General features: G+C 46.2%; 1 pseudogene across 1 annotated transcript; it reads right to left on the reverse strand.

The window, feature by feature from the left end:
* Positions 1-17,129: 17,129 nt before the first annotated feature.
* On the reverse strand, positions 17,130-17,988 carry LOC100276094 (uncharacterized; annotated as a pseudogene). The gene is made up of 2 exons (NR_156754.1): positions 17,804-17,988; positions 17,130-17,653 (listed from the first exon to the last, which is right to left on the reverse strand). The product of NR_156754.1 is annotated as an uncharacterized protein (transcript).
* Between the last annotated feature and the right edge of the window lie 4,580 nt (positions 17,989-22,568).

Genomic DNA, 22,568 nt, shown 5'->3' on the forward strand with positions numbered 1-22,568 from the left:
CGTTTGCCCGTACGCGGCGTGTCCGCGGCCACCCGAGCCCCTACCGCCGTAGACCGGCCAGCCCAGCCTTTCCCAACCCCGTCCGACCCTCGGAGACGAGTGAGCACACCTCAGTGAAGCTCCCCGAGCGAGGAATCGAAGCCTGCTTCGCCGGAGAGGCCAGTCCACGGTCGTCGGAGTTCACAACCCCGCCGGAATGCGTAGACCGGGTAATCCACTGAACCATTTTCCGATTCCTTGTGCACACGGTCTCTACGTCACCTCGTGAAGCTCACCGTGCCCTTGGATTGAACTAGATCGCCGTGATTTGGCCGGCACACCTGCCGCCGACAAGGACACCCGCCTGCGCACGTGGACCGAGCGATTCCGGCCATCCCCGCCGTCGAGCCGTACATCGCTGTGACCGCCAGAGCCTCCCCGAGCCAACCCCGCCCCTCGCCGGACCTATCTCGCTGTCGGTAAGCCGCGCCACCCTTTTCTTTCTTGCGGGCACTGTTTAAACCTAGGGAAGGACCGCGGGGGAGAAGAAAAGAAGTCTGGGGGGTTTTGTGAAATGTCAGAGACTCAAATGAATAGTAACGCGGGGGTATAACTGAGAGAGTTAGTTTGGAAATAACCTAGGGTCCTCGGTGTAAACTGTTTTTCCAGAAAACCATTATTAAATCTGATTTTAAATTTGAACAGAACTTTACTAATTCATAACTTCTGTTTTATTCATCTAAATTTAGTCAAACCAATTTTTTCAGACTCTAAATAATGTAAACTACTTAGGAAAAATATAAAACTCCTATGTACTACAGAAAACTTTAGGGTTCTGATTTAATTGTTGTTTTTACCAAAAGCTAAATAATAGGGATAAAAATAGTTGCACTATTTGACTAGGGTTAGAAAAATTTGGAGAAGTTTATATCCACCTACTGATCTATTTAAAAATGTTAAACCTCTCTGTCCAACCCATTAAGGTAGAGTTTGCCATTTATTTTACATTATGCTTAAGGTTAAAGAAAATAGGAAAGGTGATTTAAATAAAGAACCAGGGAACCCCCTTATTTTTGTTAGTACACTTATTCAGTGTAGTTTACTAGAAAAATTGATTATGCCCTGGTTTAGTATAAAATAAATAGGATACCTTCTATTTTAAGAAAACAAGGAAAACTTAGAAAAGCCCTACAAAAATAACCCCAAGGTAAAAACACCCCAACCTTTGGGATAGTGAATCTTTTGTTATGAAGAACATAGGAAAAATATGAAATTTGCTGTTTGACATTTTTCAAATAGCAAGATAGTAGAAAAGTGCCTTTTTGGTATTTAACTTTAGAAAATCATAACTAAATGACCATCCCTTAGCTTTCTGTGATTTTTTGGCACAGAAGCCTATTAATACTGTTAGATGCCAACAAAAATAACCCTTAGGACAGAACCTACTCCTAGTTGAGGGTTGTAGTGCAAAGTAGCCCATTTATACAACTTTTGATTATTTTTGTCTAAAGCATAGCCTTTTTATTTTTGAACCTCAATTTCCTAGAACAGGCTATAGTGACCAATGACAACCCACTGTAATTTTTACAGATTTTTTGGACAAAGTTAAATCATGGTTGTAGTTCAAACCTACACTAGAATTTATAAATAGAAAATAAAGAAGGAGAAAATGAATGATGGAAATTAGTGCCATCCTAAAACCCTTTGTAAATTGCCCACTGAATTATACAAGGGAGATACCAATCCACTATGCTTATCCTTAATAAAACCTAAACCTAGAGTGATAATCATAAACCACTAAAAGCCACGTATGACCAAGAAACCCTAAGTTACTCATTAACTTAGTTTTTCTTCCTTTAGCATAATGTTATTAAATCCTGCATGATCATGACATACATATTCATTGCATTTCGATAGACTGTAACCTCGCTGACGGAGAATACGTCCTCGTGCCGGAGCAAGGAGCTGCTCAGGAGGTAGCCCCGGATCCAGCCCCAGAGCCTGCACCAGAGGATCTGCCTGCCACAGCTTTGGAAGGCAAGCCCCGGTTTTATGCATAACCGTTTATATATGCTATTTTACTACACTTAATGTTTGTAGGTTTGTACTGTGCACTTAAGTGTAGGAGTTGACTGAAACCCTAGTTGCATGATCTCAGGAATCCTTTTGAGATGAATACTAGTATGCTAGGTCGAGTAGTTGCTTTATTTAATTAGGATCTCGGTAGAAGACGAGTGATTTTTCTAGCACTCGCGCGAGATCAGGAATTGGTTGTACCCACTTTCATACTATTATGATACTAGTTGTAGACAACAATCCATGGGGATTGGTTGTCTACGAGATGGGAAAATGGAATAAGGATTAACGTGCGGATACCTGTGTCAAGCGTTTGAACGTACTAAACACATACCGAGAAATATGGTAAATCGGTAAGCCTAGTACCTGAGTGAACCTGCCCGCAGACATATCCCCTCACGCGACCTGAGACATGGTCTCCCATTCCGGTTATGGTGGGTACAAGTGCGGTCACTGCACGACGGCAGTCGGGGTCAGTGAGGCATTGTACGCCAAGGCGATGAGCCCTGATCTGTTGCCAGGGAATCGATGGGGACAGTTGATGTGTGTGGGGACGGAGTGCCTCATCACGTCGTGTGTTTAGGTTTACCTTGCATGGATAAAAACTCGATTCGAATCGTCTGCTTTTCGCAGCTAATGAGACTGCCTGATCCATTGTACTGCATTGAGTAACAAGTGGAAATATGATGAGTTGATATAAGATGTTGATTGCTAAAAATGTTTGCTACTATGTATGAGTAGATAGTACACATTTAGCCTTAAGAGAGTCACACTTAAATTGACAAAGTTAAAACTTGACTTAGAAACTCAGCTAGTGCTTTTGGCAACCAAACCCCACAGCCAAACAGCTGCATGTCTAGAGGTAGAGGAGTAGACTCCTCACACCGGGTAAGTCTAGCTGAGTATTAGTATACTCAGCCTTACTTGTGGCATAATTTTTTACAGGTTCTCTGGAGGACATGGTTGCTGGAGTGACTTGGCCGTCCATCTTGCCACCGGGTTGGACTGTCGAGTGGGACCCTACCTCGACTGAGGAGGAGCATGAGGAGTGATGGGACAGGCTTCCCCATCTCTCTGTTTATTTACTGTTAGTTATTTCCGCTGCACTTCAATCCTTGATGACTACTTTTGCAAAAACTCCGATGATGATGTAATAATTTAATACTCTTTAATGCATGGTTTTATGCTTTATTGTATTTGCTCTGTGACTCACCATCAATTGAGATTGTGGTACTTGATCCTGTCAGTGGCCGTGTCGGACTAGATCCGAGGGATTAACGGGTTATTCCCATTTAAGTGTGGTCTAGCCTCTAAGGCAGGGCTTAGGCACTTAAGTTGGAATAATTCGGGCAGTTCCTCCACATCAAGACTCCCGAAACGGAGTACCGTCCCGGGCTGGAAAGGTTGCTGAAGACTGCCCATCTGGAGCTTGTCGGGAAGCTGTTCGTCAACACGCAGCAGGCCCCTACCTGGCGCGCCAACTGTCAGCGTTTCGAACCCGGGGGGTCCCTGGACCGACGAGTAAATTATCGTCGCGTGCCCCAGCCCAGATGGGTCGGCGCGAGACGGAGCGCGAAGGGGGGAAGAAGCCGGAGGGAGACAGGCGTGAGAGGTGAAATCCCGCGGCCTTCGTGTTTGTCCCGCGCCCAGGTCGGGTGCGCTTGCAGTAGGGGGTTACAAGCGTCCACGCGGGAGGGAGCGAGCGGCCTCATGCGAGCGTCGTCCCGTCCTTCCCCACACGGCCAACCCTCGTAAGAGGGCCCTAGATCTTCCTTTTATAGGCGTAAGGAAAGGATCCGGGTGTACAATGGGGGTGTAGCAGTGTGCTAACGTGTCTAGCGGAGGAGAGCTAGCGCCCTAAGTACATGCCATCGTGGCAGCCGGAGAGGTTTTGGCACCCGGTTCGTGTGATGTCGTGGCCGTCGGAGGAGCGCCGGAGCCTGGCGGAGGGACAGCTGTCGGGGCTGTCGAGTCCTTGCTGACGTCCTCTTGCTTCCTTAAGGGGGCTGAGAGCCGCCGTCGTCATAGAGCGTGCGGGGAGCCATCATTACTCGTATAGTGGAGCGTGCCAGATGGGACGCCGGTCTTGTTCCCCATAGCCTGAGTAAGCTTGGGGCAGGGTAATGATGGCACCTCCTGTTGACGTGGTCGGTCCGTGCCCTGGGTTGGGCGAGGTGGAGGCTCCTCCGAGGTCGAGGTTGAGTCTGTCTTCCAAGGCCGAGATCGAATCCGAGCCCCCGGGTCGGGCGAGGCGGAGACCGTCGGCTGATGCCAGGGCTGAGTCCGAGCCCTGGGGTCGGGCGAAGCGGAGTTTGTCGTCCTTCGGGGCTGAGCCCGAGTCCGAGCCCTGGGGTCGGGCGAAGCGGAGTTCGTCTTCTTCCGGGGCTGAGCCCGAGTCCGAGCCCTAGGGTCGGGCGAAGCAGAGTTCGTCGTCTTCCGGGGCTGAGCACGAGTCCGAGCCCTGGGGTCGGTCGAAGTGGAGTTCGTCGTCTTCCGGGGCTAAGCCCGAGTCCGAGCCCTGGGGTCGGGCAAAGCGGAGTTTCCCATGGCGCCTAGGGCCGGACTTGGCTGCTGTCAGCCTCACTCTGTCGAGTGGCACAGCAGTCAGAGCGGCGCAGGCGGCGCTGTCCTCTTGTCAGGCCGGTCAGTGGAGCGGCGAAGTGACTACGGTCACTTCGGCTCTGTCAACTGGGGGGCGCGCGTCAGGATAAAGGTGTCAGGCCACCTTTGCATTAAATGCCCCTGCGATTTGGTCGGTTGGTGTGGCGATTTGGCCAAGGTTGCTTCTTTGTGAAGACTGGGCCTCGGGCGAGCCGAAGGTGCGTTCGTCGCCGTAGGGGGTCCTCGGGCGAGACGTAAACCCTCCGGGGTCGGCTGCCCTTGCCCGAGGCTGGGCTCGGGCGAGGCGCGATCGCGTCCCTTGAATGGACCGATCCTTGACTTAATCGCACCCATCAGGCCTTTGCAGCTTTGTGCTGATGGGGGTTACCAGCTGAGATTTAGGAGCCTTGAGGGTACCCCTAATTGTGGTCCCCGACAAATAGTATTAAAAGGGAAATAGTCGATTACATCATATGTCTGAGACATCCACATAGTCTTTACAAGAAATCAAAGTGCGAAAACGAAACGTAGATAAACGCGGCCTTCACAGGCAGCCGACTGGGGGTTGCCGCTAACCCACACCTAGAACTCGTCATAGTCTTAGAACTCCTGGAAGTCTCCTTCCACGACTTCATCTTCTCCTGAGCAGTGGTTGCAATCCTGACAACCTGGGGATGGGGGGGTTTGGTGTGTAGAGCAAGGGTGAGTACACATCAACATACTCAGCAAGTATCCTGTTTGGCTGTAGTGGACTAGCTTTATGTGGGGGTAAGTCAAGCAGTTTCTTTTAGTTGGTTAGATTATTATTACTAGTAGAGAAAGCCAAGTTTTAGAATTAACCCACGTTATTAACCCAAACGTACTCCTTTCCAAACGGGAAGGGTACCACTTACCATTACCAGAGTCAAAACCAAGAACCATCAATCTCATTGCCACCTACAAATCCGAACATCTCTGATCAAGTACCACTAATCACTGGAGCTCCCTTGGCCGCTCATAACCGTGAGCACGGCTGATATATCAGTTTCATAACACTCTGCAGAGGTTGTGCACTTTACCCACAAACCGTGATTCCCTTTCTGCCCGGAGATCATGACTCTCCATTGATCACTACCAAGGTGACCCAGTAGGGTTTCACTACGTAGCCTTTACAAAGACTCCCCGGGGCTATAGTCGCCCGTTAGGTTTCCTAAATGTATTGCACTCCTCCCCAAGGGACAAATCAACCTTGGCAGAGCGAGCCGCATACACCGAGCCCCATTGACGGCACGACTGCGAACCGAACTACAACCCGGATCCTCTAATTATTCAGCTAAGGGCACCCCATTCCACCCTCATGGTTGCACTTTTTTCCCGGGCAGTCATCCAACGAACAGGTCCTTACGAAGAGGCACTCGAGAAACCGCTCGAGCCCCCTTAAAGGCCACAAGTATAACATCATAATAAAAGAAGGGAAGACAGTGTATCATTGATAATTCTCATCATGTTCATTGATTAGAGTTGAGCAATAGCATAAGACTAAGCAATAATAATCCAACCCAAATAGGTAAACAAGGACATGGATAACAAAAATAGTCAATCCTTAGACATAAATGTGTAATGCGGGAGGTGAATTAAAGAATGAATAGGACAGAGATAGGTCAAGGGACACTTGCCTCCACCAACCGACTGCTGCTCAGGGGCTTCTCCTGCGAGTTCTTCGGGCTCTCCGACCGGATCGTTCTCTATGTGAGCGCAAACATACATACATCCACATATTTAATACAAAAGAATAGTACACCATACAATAGAATGTAGTAAGTAAACAGACGTTCCACGCGGGCTCGCAATTACGGTTAAGAGAGAAAGAGGAACAGACAGTCGAGAAACGATCACGTTACATGATTATCAATTAAACTACTCGCTTAATAGAAGGGAATTAATTTGGACACTACATTTGGCATAAAGTAAAGTCAAGTTCCACATTTAATCATTATAAACAATTGAAGATGAATGAAAGGGAGTGGCCGCACGTCGAGACGTACGACACGACATTTAGATTGCATTAAGAAGTAAACGACATGCTGCGCGACCAAGCGCACAACGAGACACTTGCACTAATTATAAATAGACGTTAAGCATCGCGCGACGAAGCGCACGACGACATACTCCAACAGAGCTGAGTTTAAAGTGGAACGTCGCGCGTCTGGACGCGCAACATCGCACCTTAAACAACCTAAAATTAAAATAGGTCGTCGCGCGACGAAGCGCGCGACACAACACTTTAATAAATATAAACTAAAAGAATCGTCGCGCGACGAAGCACGCGACGCAGCACATTAATAAACTCAAATTTAAATTGAATCATCGCGCGACGAGGCGCGCTAACTAACGGAGTTTGAAATCAACTACAAACCAGAAATAATCACCGCGCGTGTAGGTTTACGCACGCGGGAAAGCGTTAAGGGGTAAACGAGGAAGCGCGAGGTCGTGCCAAGGCCACGCGAGCCACGCCGAGGGCCGGGACGCCGCGAGCAGGGGGCCGGGGCTGCGCGCCGGGGGCAGGGGAGGCCGCGCCGGGGCCGCGCCGGGGCCGCGCCGGGGCCGCGCCGGGGCCGCGCCGGGGCCGAACCACGCCGGGGCCGCGCCCGCGCCGGGGAAGGGGAGGGGAGGGGCGCCGTGCCGCCGGGGAGGGAAGGGGAGGGGCCGAGCGCCACCGAGGGGGGAGAGGGGCCGGCCGAGCGCTGCCACGGGGGAGGCAGGGACGCGCGCGCAGGGGAGAGAGGAGGGAGCACGCGCAGGGGGAGAGAGGAGGGAGAGGTAGAGAGGGAGAAAGAGAAGAGGGGAGGGGAGGGGCTCACCTCGGGATCCAACTCCGGCGATTCTTGACTCCAAACCCTAGGGCACCATGGGAGGGAGAGAGAGAGATGGGGAAGAGAGGTTGCTGCGCGGGAAATCCAAATGAGAGAGAGAGAGGAGAGGAGGGGGCGCCAGGGGGGGTGGGCGCCAGGGCCGCGCAGGGCCGGGCCGGGCCGGGCTGGGTTGGGTTGGGGCCGAGCCACTTCGCGGGTCGAAAGCCACGACACGCACGACCATCAAACAAACTCCAATCGTGAACCAAAAACGGAGACGGAACGAGACGAACATGCAACATCAGACAAAGAAAAGTGCTTCGGCATGATGCAACACCCATGACACTTAGGTTTTTGTTCATACACGACACAGACACCTGTCACTATACTGGTTTGAAATTAGGAAGAAGGAGCGAAACAGGAAGAGAAAAGAGAGTAACGCCCGAATTTGGTGAGAGAAAAGAAGAAAAAATTCTACCCCCAAATTTAGGGCGTTACAGTTATCTTCCGTAGACCTCCTCCTTGAAACAATTTATATGTTGTTTGTGAAGTGATCAAGCAACATCTGTCATCTCTGTTGGATCAAAAGGGCATACCACTTCCATGTGTGGTCTTATTTCTTTTGATCTTGGTAGTGACTACTCATACAAGTTCCCTTTACATCCGTTGTGTAAAGGTGAAGCCTTGGACCTTTTTAGTGTCGAGAGACAACTGATTAGCTCTCAAAATGGAGATTGATTTTCCCCTGCTGCTGAGAAGCAGGAGTTTGTTCATTCGCACTCTTATTTAATCCATGTATTTCCTAACCAAGTGGATAATTCATCTCGCATGAGGAAACAGATGAACAATTTGACCAAATAGATTTTTACCCACATACATAATCTCTTGTTAACAAAGAGAGCTCTCGATCGTTGGCTTACCAATGGTACTGAGAGGACTTGCTCAATGTCAAAAGTAGTTCAACAAGTTGGTTTTACTAACTTGTAACTGCCCAATGAACAAAGCTTGAGTTTAGAGATCGTTTTATCGAGTTGTCTAAACTCACTTTTGTACAACCCCTCTTAAAGAAGTGTTTATGAGAATCGAGATTAAGTCGACTAGTAACAACCTAATTATCGCTCTAGTCATACCTCGATCGCCTCACGTGTGCTTTTCCAGCATGGGTGATCAAGTCGAGTCGTGCCTAGTGGTTGATAAAATGGACTGGTTGTAAAGTCAGCATCTACATATCCCTCCACTGGTGATTTTCTCGAATCTATATCACCTTTCGTGAACTTGGATTTTCCGGCAAACACGAGTTAACTGTGATGTATTCGACATCCATACCCGTCTCGTGTTCTATGAACTTACCGTGACCACTTGTTGGTAAACCTCTTTCTGTGTGTTTAACCCAAGAGGTTGCATCTGATTCTGTTTGGGTAAAGTCGCATATCCATCGCTCGCTCAACAGACTCAGATAGTACAGTGTCATAAAAAAAACAAACTACACACATGGAACCTATGTGTTCCTCTCGCAGACATCATTTCTAGTGATGGACATTTCTAAATTAGCCTAAGGTGATACATGTTATGTCCACTAGAGAAACGACATCCTGAGACACTCGCCTTTGTTTGGAAATGTCTCACGATTATCGCTGATATGAACAAGGGTTACATGTAGGGCTGTAACACCCCAGTTGTTTATATTCCGCTCGACAACGAGTATGGATTTAAACATGTAATATCAGTGGATAAATCGGATGCGAAATTTTAATCATCTTTGCCTATTGCGATTTTAATATCGCATCTGTTTCGTCTGTCGCGAGTTTGATATCGTTTTTATTTATCCGGGCTCTTCCTAATTTTCGTGATGTTCGGAGCATAATTATTCCGAAAATCGGTGCGTCAGGTGATTAATTAAAATTCATCGCTCGCGCGACTACGAATTCGGAAGCCCGACCCACTCGGATGATTTTATCCCGGGCAAATTAATTTGAACTCGACAACTAAAATGTTGGGGCAAAATAATTTGTATCACACAATGTCTGAGAGAAATCGTGCGCGAGGTTAGGATCTAATTTATCCGTCTGCACGCTGTTTTGACGACGAAATCGCGTATACATTAGCGGATATGGTTTCGGCTATGTTGGGGACCTTCGGCTTCCGAAGGTCCTCAAAAACAGGATTTAACAGTATTTCTGGAGTATAATGTGTGAACAGGTATCTTCGGACTCAAGTCGGCATCACAGTAGACCAGAATAATACGAAGGTTGGTACAGCGCCGAAGGTGTGAGCAGGAAAGCTTCGGCGTGGCAGCAAAAAGTGAAACCGACTTAAAGATGAAAAGGCTATTTAGACCTCGACAGATTACTATAGAATTATTATCAAGTGTAAAGGGCATGAATGTAATTTTGTATGGGTTGTGTCCCGTGCCTATAAATAGGTGAACAGTACCCCCGTACTGTTCACGCTGACTTGGCATTCGCTTTTTGCGTCACGCTTGTACTATCATCTCCTTCCAGTTGAAGGTACACTTGTAATTCAACGATATTTCTGTTTATGCCTGATAATAATACATAATTGTTTATGTCGTCTTTTATATTCCTTACATTTCATCCTTCGTCTTTGCATAATGAGTTTATGAAGGTACGCCCTTCATAACCTTCGTCCGAAAACCATTATATCCTAAGGGAAATAATGCTTCGAAGGACGAAGGACTTTAACGATTAACATTTTTTATGTTGCCTTGTTCTTAACTCATAGCATTTGAGAACAAGTCCCCAACATTGGCGCCCACCTCCGGTGAACTCACTTCCACTCTTTGAGTTTTTTGAACACCTTCGGCGATCATAAACCTTCGTTATGGCGCCGAAGAAAGCTTCAGCGACTGGGGCTGCATCTCTGCAACCACTGGACCACAATCAGGAGACAGTCTCCCTTTGGGAGGCCCGAAGCCAGAAAAGGAAGGCTGTCAGCCCGACACCACCAGAGGACGAGATAGATCAAGAAATCAGAGATATGGAGATGCTTCATCAACAAGTACAGAGGAAGAAAGAAAAGATGGCCAGGCTAGCTGAACTGCAGAGGCAGATAGACGAAGCCTCTGAAGAAGTTCGTCATCTTGCCCAGGATGAGCAACACCGAAGGCCTCAGCACCAAGACCTTCATCAGGAGGGTTTTCCCAACGAAGATGACTGGTATGACAATTTCCATCATGGGAATTTTGTTTTTGATGATGCTTCTCCTCTGTCCGCTGAGCTGCAGGCTACACCTTGGCCTCCGTCCTACAAGCCGCCTCAGCTTCCTGTATTCGATGGCCACTCGGACCCGAAGCAGTTTTTGATGAGCTATGAAGCAACAGTATCTTCGTATGGTGGCAATGCTGCAGTCATGGCCAAATCTTTCGTTATGGCTGTCAGGAGTGTTGCTCAAACCTGGTATTCCTCCCTTTGACCAGGAACGATCACTTCATGGCAGATGCTGAAGGACTTGTTGTTAACTAGCTTCCAAGGGTTTCAGACGAAGCCGGTCACTGCTCAAGCTCTGTTCCAGTGCACCCAGGATCACGAAGAATACCTTCAGGCATATGTCCGAAGGTTCTTGCGTTTGAGGGCACAGGCACCAACGGTGCCCAATGAAATTGTCATTGAGGCCATGATCAAGGGGCTTCGGCCAGGGCCGTCAGCTCAGTACTTCGCTAGGAAGCCCCCTCAAACGTTGGAGAAGCTGCTCCAGAAGATGGACGAGTACATTCGGGCCGATAATGATTTTCGCCAAAGAAGGGAGGAGGCTTTCAGGTTTTCTGAAATGACCAGGGGCTTCGGAGGGAGGTTCTACCTGAGGCACGTTAGATCAATTCATAACTCTACACAAAATGATGATAGAGGGAGCCAACAGCAAAGGCCACAATGTTCCTCACAGGCTTTGGGGCAACAGCAAGGCTCCTTCCGACCACCAGCTCCAAGAGGCAGAGGCGCCAGGGGCTTCGGAGGAAGATTTGGCAATCAACCGAGAAGAATCTTTTGCTTCTTCTGTGGTGAGAACAAAGGTCATACCACCAGGATGTGCCATGTTACCATCCAGAAGCAAAAAGAAATAGCCGAAGCGACAGCACAACAGGCTCAGCCGAAGCAGGTCATGTACACTGCTTCGTATCATTCGCCTTACATCCCAGAGTATGTAGGCAATCACCCTGCAGTTTCTGTTGCTTCGGCGAGTCAACCTCAGGCTTCCTGGCAACAACCTCCGCCTCCACCACCGCTGCAACAAGGCCAGCAGCCAGAAGGGAGCCAATATGCTCCACACCAAAGGGACTTCAGAGAGCAGTCCGAAGCTCGCACAGTCAACAGCACTGTGCCAGAGTCAAAGCACATCTATTGACAAATATCCTACCTTAATAGCAATCTTTTTCATTCAGTTTTATTTTCTGTAATAAAGGACATTGTTCAGATTTCATGTAAATAGTTTCGTTGATTCCCACAAGGAAAATATATTTTCTTCATAGGCTTAAATTGTTGAAAGACTTGTGACAACAAAGAGGACCTTCGAACTATCGAAAATTCTTCGAAGTAACAAAAAGTCGTTCTAAGGAACGCAGAGTAAGTTTGCCGAAGTCACAAAAAGCCGCTCCAGAGGGAGCACAGTGTAAGTTTTCTGCTCCAAAGTCGTTCCAAAGGGAATGCAGAGCATACAGCGAAAAGTCAACGCTGATACCGCCTAAGTAAAAGGCGAAGCGCAAAAAGTCAACGCGAATACCGCTGAAAGTAAAAGGCGAAGAAGCTCCTAAGGGAGGCTTACAGCGAAAAATAAACGCTGATTCCGCTGAAGTAAAAGGCGAAGAAGCTCCTAAGGGAGGCTTGTAAAAGATTATGTGTTTTATTGCAGGGATGCGTGTGCATCTTTGGAATAAGCATCGCCTCACATAACATAACATCATCGCATCATTTCGCATAGCATAAGCATCATACATCATGTTGCATATGGCACAAGAGGTGGACACAATATTAATCTACAGAAGAACGTTTTCAAAAAAGGGAAAAATCATAATGTCACAAGGAGATACATTATTGATCTTCGGAGGTGTAGCTTCGGAAAATATTTTCACGAAGCCTGGATATTATTCATCAGAACACTGGATATTGTTGAAAAATTCTTCTTCACGAAGCATGAAAAGAAGGGAAGGTGTTTTTTCGTCAAAGACTCAAAAGCGGTACGTGTAAAGTTTCATGCATCGTAAAGAATTAAGCAAGAAAAACAAGTATATTACATTCAGAGTTACAAAATGTTACAATATATTACATTTCAGAAGTTTTTACAATAATACTTAATCCTCTCTCAAAACGACTTCTGCAGCCTCGTTTAGGAGCCGATTGACGACTTCGTCCATAATAGCTTCAGCCATCTTTTTTATTTCGTCGTCTCCTTTCGGCTGAGGGTCTGAAGGGGCTTTAGCAGAATCTGAAGTAGAACAGGATACGGCTATATTGCTATGACAAATTGCAAACGAATCTTAAAACCTAAAATTACAACACAATAAAAACTATTAGATAATACCTAATTGACCTTCGGGTTCTGCGCTCTTCTCAGCAGCCTCAGCTACTTCTCTAGCATCATGAATGCCCTTTTCGCTTCTTTGAATAATCTCTCGGGCCATTTCTCGGCCACCATTATCCCAGATATCGGTGAAAAATTTTCCACCAACCATGCTAGCTTCGGCCGATGGATCCCTTGCATCTTCGAAGGACAAAGCACCTTCGGATTGCGCTAGAATCTTTACATGTTCGCAGCCTTTTTTCTCTAAAATGGTGGCAATTCCTCTGGCACCCGAGAAGGCACATATATCTCCACGGCTATTTAAAATTTCTTCGAAGGCTTCAGCTTCGTGGTCGATCCATTCGATGGGACCTTCGGGATTGCCTCTCGTAAAGTTTTCCTCACTTGAGAATGCGCCGACCCTGGCGAAGCTAGCCTTTAACTTCTTAACACATTCTATAGATTTGTTATAGCATCTCTTCTTGGATGACCGAAGCTCTTCAACAGTTCCTTCTAAGTGATCTGCCCATTGGTCGCTGAGTTCTCGCTTTGTTTCTTCAAGTATACGTTCTTCCTTGGCTCTGGCCAGTTGTTTCCGAAGATCTTCAAGTTCGCGTTTATGAGCTTCAGCTTGACCTTTAAAAGCAGCTTTGTCTTCCTTTATTTTATTTATCAATGAGTGTAATATTTTATCTTTCTCGAGACCTTCGTTCCTTAGTTCAATTACTTCGGAACGAAGGTTGCTCAGGGCTATAGTACACCCTTCGTCTTCAGCATCTTTCTGTGCCCTGAGGGCATTGCTAAGTATCAGGCCCTGCAAAGAGAAATATGTGGTTTAAACAAACGAAAAATTTTGGTCTTAACAAAAAATGCGAAGATCCCATTTGTTGCACCTTCAAGCTATTATATGCCAGGCTGTCGGCCAAATCATTTTTCGATAGCACTGAGAGCCCGTCTTCCAGTGTTGGGAATCCGAAGCTTTTGCTCATCTCCCGACAGACAGAAATCTCTTTGCTGTCAGGGAGACAATACAAAAAGTCTTCTTCTCCGCTGCCATTGAATATTAATGCCCCCTTTGGATACTTCAGTTTTTGGGCGTAAAGTTGGGCCTCTTGTTTTTCTTTTTCTGATAGTTGTTTCCCCGAAGCATGGCGAATAATATAATCAAGGACTTTGGGGGATGCTTCGGGGGCAGCAGCACTGATTTCTTCAACAAAAGATGGCTCTGTAATTTTTTCCTCGAATTCCAGGGATTTTATTTTCGTGGGTTCTGAGGACCCAGCTTCGGCTTCAGTTTCTTGCTCTGGAGCTTTAGTATCAGAGACTTCAGTTTTTTCTTCGGGGATGACAACAGTCTCCTTCGGAGGTGTGCTTGAAGATTTAATTGTCTCCAGAACATCTAGCACATTGACCATTCTCTTCCTTTTCGGAGTCACTGCTGGCACCTTTTGGTTTTTTACTGTCTCAATATTTGCTGCAGGACTCAAAACTTCTGATGTTTTTGATCCCTCAGTTGCTTCTTTTACTTCTTCCATTTTTTCTGTGGACGGCGCTTCGGCCTTCTCTTTCGTTTCTGATAAAATTTTTGATTGTTCCAATCCTATCTTTATTGGCACTTCGGCCGTTTCTGCGACTTCTGGCAGCAAGATTGGCTCGGTTGGTTTTTCAGCTTCGGTGGCCGAAGAGGTTTCTCCGGTAAACTCAGGCACCGAAGCTGGTTCAATATAGCGCGACCGATGTGTGAGGACTTTTATCTTCTTTCTTTTCGGTTCTGGCTCGCTAGGAGCAGTTGCAGCTTCTTCTTTTGCAGAGGTTGTGTTTTTTCTCTTCTGCCTTCGAATGGGATAGCAATAGTCAGGGTAGACAAACCCGATTGCATCAAATACCCGATTCAGCCTCTTCTTTTTTCGGCCTCCGAAGGCTGCTGACATTGCAGTGTCTTCGGCTTTCGAATAAGCCCCAAGCAGTTCATCACTTAAATTTTCAATGATTTTTAACCAGTCATCATCTGGCTCAACGAATTTATCTCCAAATTTAAAAGCGTACTTCAACCTGATAAGTCCACCTTCGTCGGCCTCTTTTATGGTTTCTTGTGGCATTTCCCATTTCTCCGCGAGCGGCCATACCCTGAAGGCAATATGCTCTTGTACTAAGTCTCTCGTTCCAATAAAAGAACAGATAACGCCGAAGGCCCTCTGGCATTCTTCGGCAGCTTCATTCATTTCAACCTTCGGCCTCCGAAGGCCGAAGCTTTGCCAAATAGGGCGCATAATTATACCTTTGATATCTTCTCGTACTGTCAGATCATTCTTCACATAAAACCATTCTGTCATCCAGTCGCCGGGCCATCTCTTCCGAAAGGTTGGCACGGGGCAGCTTGACCCGGACCGAGAAACGAACTGTAGCAGCCAAAATTATTGTGATACTGTTCCTTACCCCAAGGTTTTGTTTCGTACGATAATTCGTGTATATTGCAGAAGCTTTTTGCATCAGGCTTCAGACCTTGGCTTCTCACGACCCACACGAAGATATTCAGCCTTATAATTGCCTCGGGGGTAAGTTGATGGAGATAGACTTCGAATATTTTCAGCACCTCTACAACGAAGCTGCTCAAGGGAAATCGCAGTCCAGCTTTCAAAAAGCTTCGGTACACTACGACTTCATTCTCTTCAGGGTGTGGGCAAGTTTTTTCCCCTTCGTCGGCCCTCACAATGGACAAATCCCGGAAATACCTTCCTCTCATGTTGACAAGATGATTCTCTTTGATAGTTGATTTACCATAAACTGAATGGCTTGGTCGCCAGGGACGATCTTCGGTGTCTTCACCACCACTGTCCACATCATAGCTGTCACTGTCACCAGTATCTTCAGACAAACCTTCCAGAATCTCCTTGGTGATTTTTTCTGTATTGGTCTTTGACATCGCTATAAGAAACCCCAAGTTTTTCTCTTCGTCGAGGCTCAGCTTCATCTCAGCAGCAGTCTTCTTATCTTCAGACATCTTCGGAGACACTAAAAAACTATTTTCAAAGCCGAAGCTTCAAAACTAAAAGCCTAGCAAATCTTAGTGCACAAGAGCTAAAAATTGAGTGAGCGGGAGCAGTTGGCCAGAGAGCGTGTCAAATGAGTTTGCGGTATGACCGTATTTATACGCCAAGAGCGTTGAAAATTGAAAGACCCCGCTTGTCAGTGAATGTTGCTATTCTAGCAAAGGGAAGGTGTTTTTTCGGACCTTCGGCGTAAAGCCTTCGTCCATGTCGCAATCTAAATTTATTATTTTAAACAAATTAATATTGCGAGGGGCTACTGTTGGGGACCTTCGGCTTCCGAAGGTCCTCAAAAACAGGATTTAACAGTATTTCTGGAGTATAATGTGTGAACAGGTATCTTCGGACTCAAGTCGGCATCACAGTAGACCAGAATAATACGAAGGTTGGTACAGCGCCGAAGGTGTGAGCAGGAAAGCTTCGGCGTGGCAGCAAAAAGTGAAACCGACTTAAAGATGAAAAGGCTATTTAGACCTCGACAGATTACTATAGAATTATTATCAAGTGTAAAGGGCATGAATGTAATTTTGTATGGGTTGTGTCCCGTGCCTATAAATAGGTGAACAGTACCCCCGTACTGTTCACGCTGACTTGGCATTCGCTTTTTGCGTCACGCTTGTACTATCATCTCCTTCCAGTTGAAGGTACACTTGTAATTCAACGATATTTCTGTTTATGCCTGATAATAATACATAATTGTTTATGTCGTCTTTTATATTCCTTACATTTCATCCTTCGTCTTTGCATAATGAGTTTATGAAGGTACGCCCTTCATAACCTTCGTCCGAAAACCATTATATCCTAAGGGAAATAATGCTTCGAAGGACGAAGGACTTTAACGATTAACATTTTTTATGTTGCCTTGTTCTTAACTCATAGCATTTGAGAACAAGTCCCCAACAGGCTAATTTCGGCCGAATCACGCAGAGCAGATTAAAATATCGAAGTCGAACTCGTGTCGTTCTGGTCCATTTACATCGTGGCCGGAATAGTCACAAAAATTATCTAAACTAATTTTAGTCGGAATCGTAAGCCTCGGATGTTCCGTTTTGGGATCCAAGAAAATAATGTGCATAGTCAATTGTCGTATCACGCATCGACTCTTTGTTCGTGGCTAAAAATCCCGATTCAAAAATATCTGTGAATCTCTAAAAATCTGAAAAAGAAAAGAAAATATTCCAGGAGCTTATCCCCACGCCGCTTTGCTCTCTGATATTTTTCACCGCTGCTTTATCTACGCGTGCCCAGCCTATCTTCTTCACGGCGCCTAGATTTTTGTGCACGCACGATCTCATCCGATTGAGATTTTTCTGCCGCCCGTGAACCAGATATTTCCCTACGCGCTCTCCTTATCTTCTCCAGCGCGCATGTCTATCTTCTCTGCTCTTTCTTCTTCGCATGTCTCTTCCCAGCCGATCTCCTACGCGCGCACGGCTCCCACGGCGCGTCGGTTCCCTGCTCCGTGGTGCTTGCCGAGCTCAATCCCAAGCTACCGCGGCGTCCCTGCTCGGATCTCCTCCCTGCAGCGCCCAACCGAAGCTTCTATCGTGGAACGCGCGCCTCCTCTGCTTCTCCTCAAGTGGAGTCTTCCCTGCGCGCGCCTACGTCCTGCGCCGCGAACTCCCCTGTTGTTAGCAACCTCCAATCACATGAACACAATAGCCACCACCAAAGCAAGGGTATAAATCTGATACATGCATACACTAGTACAGAGATGGAGTTTGGGAAGTAGCAAGCAGGGAAGGGAAGAAGATGAACCGCATCGAGAGGTTAAGAAGCATCAGAAGCACATCTCAGCGGGATGAGGAGAGACGCCTAACCGCCATAGGAAGGAGTAGATGATACGAGTGGTGTATTCTGAGTATTCGATGGTCCCCAGCCCTTGCCTTGTTTCTGCTCTTTGTAGTGCTCATTTCAGTTAGTTGGACCAACGTGTACCGTATAGGTCAGGTTCCTAACATTCCCCCCTTCTTAAGCTTTGGCTTGCCCCCAAGTCGATGTAGAACCTTTGAAGCACCAGGATTCCAAGGGAAAGTGGTGAACTTGTTCTTAATTACATCGTGACTCACAAAAGGATCCTGATTGTATACGACATCATTTCCATAGTATACAATTTCCAGCTAACACGGAGCATCACATTGCTGCTGGTGTACTCCCTCTTGATTTGGAGGCTGCCATGGGAGCTTCTTGAACAGGTCACAACACCAAACTGTGGTAATTGTACCACTGATGGTGAAAGAAGGCCATAATACTTTCCACAAGTAGATGCAAAACAAGCTTGCAAATCCCCCATCAGCTATGTGGAATAATGCCCCTTGTTGCTGCGCCACTAGATACAACTCAATATATGCAGCACTGAACATTGCACAAAAGCTTCTTTCCGCTCCGCTAGCCAAAGTTACAAATATTTTGTTCAAGTTGTGGTCGAAAAACAGTAATAACTGAACAACCATGTCAACCAGATCAGTGCCACTTTTCTCCTTCATTATGCTAGCCAAGAACCCAACACGAAGAATAGATATTTCTAAAACTAAGTACATTTGTTGTGTGCAATGAAGGTGTTTGTCTTCTTCACGTTCAGATAATACTACAACAGAAAATATCACCAATTGGCATAGCATCTCAGAGAGGCCCTCATGAAAGGAGCAGGAAGTATAGCTTGGAACTATTAACCCATAGGAATGTTCGTCAGATGCAACAAGGCTCACATCATCGGTCTTCAGTTCTTGGGCAAGAGATAGTGTCCAAGACATGCATGTTTCACTTGTGATCAATAAATGCAAGATGACATAGCACTGCTCAGAAATTGTACTGACCATGTCCAGAGTGTCATGGACTCCAGTAGAAAAATTTACAAACTCGATCAGCACCAGCGACTCAGAGCTAGTGTTATGGTACTGCCAAGGTGGCTTCCAGACAACATTTCTCTCAAGCTGAAATGTAGATAATGATGAATTTGCATCCGTCAGCACACATGCTACTCCACTGTGATAGCACTGCAATAACATAGGCATACTTGAAATAACTGTCACCACAGCCACAACAATTGCATCTCCAACCAAATACATAGGCACAAATGGTGGCCAGGGAATTGCCGATAGTATCCAGAGAACCGATGCTTTGCACCTACTAGGCATGAGATCGAACACTAGCTGAATACCCAATGGAGCTGGTGGAGGTGTGCTTGAAACAACCCTCACCACAACTGGTAGGGGCTTGATGAGTTTGGTGATGTCATGTAACACAGCCGCAGAAAGTCTAGGCATCGCAACATCATTGTTGCTCTTGCATTCGTCGGTGACACTCTTAGGTGGGGAAGTCGGTGTAGCCAACGAGGTCGCTGGTGTAGCAGGAACACGTGCGACATCAGCAGCCACTGCTTGTGCACCACTTGCAGCAACCTTCACACACAACTTATCAGAGTTGATGTCATCAGATGTCGCCTTTACATGGTTGACGCTGGGGCCTTCAGCAAGGACCAGAGATGGCATGATGTTGATGATGCTAGGAACATCATTTGTGGCCGACACTGCTGCATTAGCAAGGTTGGTGACAGGTATGTGAACCTTCACTATGGATGAATATGAGCTCACATGATCGTAGCAGCTCTTATCTATATTGGCATTGCTGTGATCTTGAGATGCACCCCACTGAATGTTTAGCTCACAGCAACCATCATAGATGTTTCGACCATGTAAGTCTCCAAAAGCTCCTGCTGCCTCATGTTTTGTTTCAAATACCACATGAGCCAACACATGGTCTGAGTCCCCAAACATGTGGACATGCTCAACCTTTCCATATGGAGCAAAAACTGCATGGACCACGCTCTCAGTGATGGGGTAACAGACCTGGCGTATAGTGACTTCAAGGACGCGGCTTGGTGACCTCCAGTTGCTCTTGGGCATTTAACCGAACAGCTTGCGAGCACCGTTCTGCAGGCTGCGCCCCCTACCCAAATCTGAGCTCAAACCGCCATAATCGCGAGCACCAATCTCCCAAGCCATCTCGAAGCCAACAAATGAGGGAAAATTTCGAGAGATTCGAAAGCCTCTGAGTACCAATTGTTAGCAACCTCCAATCACATGAACACAATAGCCACCGCCAAAGCAAGGGTATAAATCTGATACATGCATACACTAGTACAGAGATGGAGTTTGGGAAGTAGCAAGCAGGGAAGGGAAGAAGATGAACCGGATCGAGAGGTGAAGAATCATCAGTAGCACATCTCAGCGGGATGAGGAGAGACGACTAACCGCCATAGGAAGGAGTAGATGATACGAGTGGTGTATTCTGAGTATTCGATGGTCCCCAGCCCTTGCCTTGTTTCTGCTCTTTGTAGTGCTCATTTCCGTTAGTTGGACCGACGTGTACCGTATAGGTCAGGTTCCTAACACCTGTGCACTTCTTCCCCGCCGCAGTCTGCTCCCTGGAACTTCCTTGCCGCGCCCAAGGTCCCTCCATGTCACACCCGGGCTTTAAGGGACAAAGCCGGGTGCATCTCATACATGCGCCAAAGAAGACAACATATATAATAACATAGTGTATAGAGATAAATGTCATAATATAATCAGAGTACTTTATTACATAGCGGAAGTCTTACAAAATAAGAGATAAATATCGCAGGATCTAAAATCTATCCTTGGCGCTAGAAAGCTGACTGGGAGACGCCACCTAGATCAAGTCAAAAGCCTCAGAGTTAGGCGGCTCCTCTTCTACCACCTGTTCTTCTCCTGTGGGGGGTGTGAGACAGCAAGAGTGAGCTCACACATGTTCATCGCTCAACAAGTTGTGGGGAATAATGTGGCATGAACTCACCAAAGGTGGGAGTTCATGAAGTGTAAGGCTGATCAATGAAATAAAGGCTGAAGCTGAGCATTGCTTTTATATGTTGGTCAAAATTTTATTAGCAGCTACTAAGTGTAAGTATATACCAAACCTTAGAAATAATAAATAAAAGTAATAGTAAAATAATCCCAAATGCAATGAAATGACAGATTGAGTTTAGGTTCCATATATTAATCATGTGAGTGTCCGAGGCGCTCATGACCGTGAGCACGGCTAGTATACCAGTTTTACACTCTGTAGAGGTTGCGCATCTTTACCCACAAGTCATGTTACCCATTTGCCACGGAGTTGATCAGACTCCATACACCTCTACCTAGGAAGCGAGGCAGGGTACCACTACGAGGCCTTTACAAAGTTCCACTAGCTTCAGAAAACCCGCTACAGTTTATAGGAAGCTCCAGTGCAGGAATCCCTCGCCTGACCGCCATCGCAGCAAAATCAACCCAAGGACCTCCCTACACTAACCACTCCCCTACTGCCCTTGCCCCTTTCAGGTAAGGTAGTCATCCACTAGCTTTCCTAGTTAATCAGCCAAGGGCGTCCCATTAAACCCTTGTGGTAGCACTTTTTCCCGGGTGGTTCTCCATGTTCCCATTAACATAATGATCTTATCATGAATAATAATAATAAACAGATAATAAAAAGTATAACAATGAGTGATGAATATCTTTATACCCAAAGCCACATAAAGCAATAGCATGTACTACCCAAAAATTTAGTAGTAAAACAAGTGGTGAAACAAGGTATAAAGATAGTCAAAATCTAGGGTAACCTATTGGGTCCCAGCAAAATTAACCTATGCAGATCATTATGATTAATAAGAACATGAATGGGTAAAAGGATGTGATCAAGGGCACAACTTGCCTTCAACGAGCTCCTGCTCAGCAGTCTCTACTAGCTAAACCTCGGAATCCTCTGTAGCTTGCTCGTCTACTCGCATCAACACAAAACATGCATAGTATAGCAAAAATTAACATCACACCAATCATGTAAATAAAATATACAGTAATAATCTAGACACTAAAATAAGGTCATAAGAACTGGAATCATTAAATTTGGAGTTATAGATTTTAAGTTATGAATTTCTGAAGGTTTTATTTATTTACTACAAGATTAAGAGATAGATAAATTTTAATATGTCTTTCATGCCAAAACAGAGGCATTAATTGATAGGAAATAATATTACAAAAATTTAGGAACTGGAATGGACCAATTTTGAGTTCATATGCATTTCCTACAATTTAAACAAGTTTTTGCATTTAAATATGTACTAAAAACTATTTTCTAAATGATTTTCCTGGTTTTATCAATTATCTGTACTGGGCGTCAATTTCTGTAAAGTACAGGGACTCTGGCGCAAAAGAAACTGAGACTCAGACAACCATGCTATGGACTGCGGGTTGATTACAGCAAAGACCAGGGACCTTTATGCAAGATGCGCGCGGTCAAAGGGTATGGGTGCGCACCAGCCGAACGATCACGTTTCTACGGCTGAGATTAAATCCGATCGCGACCGAAGCGGTACGCAATCGTGACCCTAGGATCAAAGATCCAGGACCAAAAATCCCTCTCTTGCCCTAATATGCTCTAACCCTTGGATCCAAAACTCACGGTCCAGATCCAATCCTCGAAACGGTACGCTGATTACTCTAATCTGCGCCGTCAATCATAGGATCAA

This window comes from Zea mays, chromosome 2, assembly GCF_902167145.1.
Source record: "Zea mays cultivar B73 chromosome 2, Zm-B73-REFERENCE-NAM-5.0, whole genome shotgun sequence".
Classification (NCBI taxonomy): Eukaryota; Viridiplantae; Streptophyta; class Magnoliopsida; order Poales; family Poaceae; genus Zea; species Zea mays.